Here is a 3,294-nt window from a genome sequence, read left to right as displayed (position 1 = left end):
TGGATTCAAAAATACTAAAGTGGATGTCTGATCAAAAGACCCACGTATTGACTTTGTTCTGATCCAATGGTGAGGTGAAGCATATATCAAGGAAAGAAGCACTAGGCCTCAGTGTTCAAGATTTGCAGGATCTCCTTGAGCTTTCACTTGTAACGCCTCGTATTTTTGTATTTTTATATTTTTAGAAAAATTCAAGTTCATTATCTATTTTTAGAAAATTAGATCGAAAGCGGAATAAAAACGTCAAACGACGCATTTTTACGCGCATTTAACGTAACCGGCAACGAACGAACGCGCCAAACGCGACTACGGATTCCATATTTTTTTCATAATTTGATCGTATGAAATTATTTCACGACGCTCCAAGAAGTTCGGGTTCTTAAATGGATCTCGTAGGAACTAACGGACCGTTTATAAAACGCAAAGTGGGCTTGTGGCCTTGGGCCGAAGCCCACTTGTGAAAACCTAACTATCAAAGAAAGTCAAAACCCTATCCTTCCCCATTTTTGAGCAGCCGCACATATTGGAGTTCCCCTCATGTTCTTTGTTTGCTCTGCTAATATACAACACACACAAAATGGAGGTTAGAGGCTTCATCATCTCCACATGACAAAAGAAAACCTAACCTCTCATCTCCTCACTTTTACCAAAACCCTAGACCAAACATATGTGCAGCCGACAGCACCTCCTCCCTCTCCGACCTGAACTCCGACGCAGCGGCAACGGCTCTGCCAACGGCCGCTCTCGTTCCTCCGACACCGCACACCCCTCTCCTCCTCTTCGATTACCGCCGCCGCACACCCGTACCCCTCTTCTTCATCTGCGACCGCCGACGAAGAAGATCAGACACACTGATTACGACGAGGAAGATGAGCCACACTGAAGTTGAGGATGGCAGTGGTGTCGACGGCAACCAGAGCCGACGCACGGTGGCAGCCGGCGTCGACAGAGCCGGTGGTTCAGTTCTGATTCCGGGTTCGAGCTTTGGCCGACATCAATCAACTCCGTTCGACATCCATTCGTTTCGAGTCTCGGGATTCGGGTCAGTTTGAAACTCGGTCAACCGCGGTCAAGTTTGGTTCATTCCAGATTGGGTTCGTCATATTCGGTATACTTTTATTTTCCAATCGACTCAATTTACATTTCATATAATTATACACGTTGATGTTAATAAGAACATTGGTTGGTACTTGATCTGTTTCTTGTTCAAATAATACGAGCATCAAAACAACTGTAATGTACCATGTTTGTTCATTGTTCATTATAATGAAGGAGATGGTTTACTGATTTGGCCATAATTCAAATAATAAAAACTTAAAAACACTCAGTAGCTTATTTTGACATATAGCTATTGGAAAAGCAACGGTGTCAAACTATGATTGACCAAAATCATGCATTAAATATATATCATGTTACTACAGTGGTTATTTGATTAAAGGCCACAAGTAAAACTTTTAAAGTATTACTTTTGTTTTGTCTAAGTACCATATATCAAACTCAAGAGATTTGTACGACTTCTATGTAAAGCATTGTTCCATAGAAAGACACAAAGACAAGACGATTAATCTCAACCCGGAGTACTCGGGTTTGAACCGACTTGTTTACGGGTCTGATACATTTTTATTGTATATTTTTTTTTACACTAACATATGAAAATACTAGTTAATTGAAGCAAATTTTTTGAACCCACTTAAATGGTTACAACAGTTATTTGAACGCTTATAATTAAATTGAAACAAGTAAAAACATATTATTCTATTTATTTTCAATAGATCAAGTGCCATTATATTTTAGATTAGTTACAACTAAATAAATTGTGCAAACACAAAATACAACCAAGTCTATTATCAAATCCATTTATTTAGTACGTTTCCAATCCTTGTCTAGGATAACCATTTCGAATGTTCTCTTGGATTTTTTTCTCCATCTCTACTCGTGAGTTATTTCAAGGAATCCTCATGCGCAACCAATGTGAGCATACCCGACCCTTTTTACGCTTTAAAGCATTTTTGGGTGAAACATGTATACAAATCCACTTTACGCAATCAATTATAATTAAATACTCAAACCATCGAACACGTTCATTGTTATGCTTTGGTTGTTTATGCTTGTGAGTTCCAACTTGTAATTCATGATATTGTTATGCTTAGGTTGTTATGCATGCTAGTTAAGGACTTTAATTATATACTATTTGCTATGCGTAAGTTGTTTATGTATGCTCGTTCAACTTGAATATAGAATGCCATGTGGAATTGAGACAAACTTTTATACTTATAATTATATTCAAACTTGTATGCTCGCCAGTGCTTTTGTACTGATCCATGCTTTTAATACATGTTGCAGGATTGTGACAGATGAATCCAGTAGGATTACCTAGAAACACATTTAAACCTTGTTGCTCATTGTATTGTAATTTACTTTCAATCCTGTTGTATTCTGGTTCAAATACTTGTAATAATGCATTATTAATGAAATGAATTATAATTATTTGAATACTTATTGTGCATTATTTATTTTAAATTTGTTATGTTCAAGATCAAACCATGTAAAATGTAAACATTAAATACTTGACATACATAAGCGTTATGAAGTCTCGAGCAATCTACACACTTCGTCTCATCCCGATGTTTCCGCCATCGGTTGGGGTGTGACAGATTGGTATCAGAGCCATAACTATAGGGAATTAGGAAAATTGCTATGCTTTTGACCTAGTCTATAGTTTAGGTACCTATACTTGACCATTCTTGTTTCATGCTTTTAAGACACTCAAATTCTTCCTACTTTGCTTCTTTCTATTTTTTTCGTCATAATTAAACGATTCGTTCATCCTAAGGGATTATACGCAAATTACACGCTAAGGACTTGAAGACGCTCATATTCCACAATCCAAACGACTCATCAAAATAGGGGTGAATCCCGCCTTTGGTGACGAATTTCAATCTATCCATCATGTTATTTTGCACGAAATTTACCACCAAGTCAGGAGTGACATCCCTATCTTGATGGAAATTTCCACTTTATATTCTCGTGGATCCCTGTTGACGACTCAAGATCATATCTTGTTTCGTTCAATAAACCACATTATGGGGACGAAATTGTCAAGCTAGGATTGATATCCACACCTTGATGACTGGTTCCATTCTTCGATTTTCAATCTCGTCAAAGTTTCGTATTTTCGATCGAATTAGGGACATGTATTAACCAGAAGGGTAAAATACCGCTACTCGCCTGTCGACGAGAGTATTTTACCTATTAGGCCAAAGCATGCCTCCGTAATTCGAAAGGACTTACGGG

General features: G+C 37.8%; 1 long non-coding RNA gene across 2 annotated transcripts; it reads left to right on the top strand.

Annotated features, from left to right (window-relative positions):
* Positions 1-487: 487 nt before the first annotated feature.
* On the top strand, positions 488-2,495 carry LOC110902520. Of its 2 annotated transcripts, XR_002571176.2 has the most exons (3): positions 488-1,108; positions 1,888-1,971; positions 2,344-2,495. It is a non-coding gene; the product is annotated as an uncharacterized LOC110902520 (long non-coding RNA). The 2 variants fall into 2 exon arrangements; XR_002571177.2 differs by lacking the exon at positions 1,888-1,971 and having other exon boundaries at positions 492-1,108.
* The last annotated feature ends 799 nt before the right edge of the window (positions 2,496-3,294 follow it).

This window comes from Helianthus annuus, chromosome 13 (genome assembly GCF_002127325.2).
Source record: "Helianthus annuus cultivar XRQ/B chromosome 13, HanXRQr2.0-SUNRISE, whole genome shotgun sequence".
In the NCBI taxonomy this organism is placed as follows: domain Eukaryota; kingdom Viridiplantae; phylum Streptophyta; class Magnoliopsida; order Asterales; family Asteraceae; genus Helianthus; species Helianthus annuus.
This window is presented reverse-complemented; position numbering and strand designations above follow the sequence as displayed.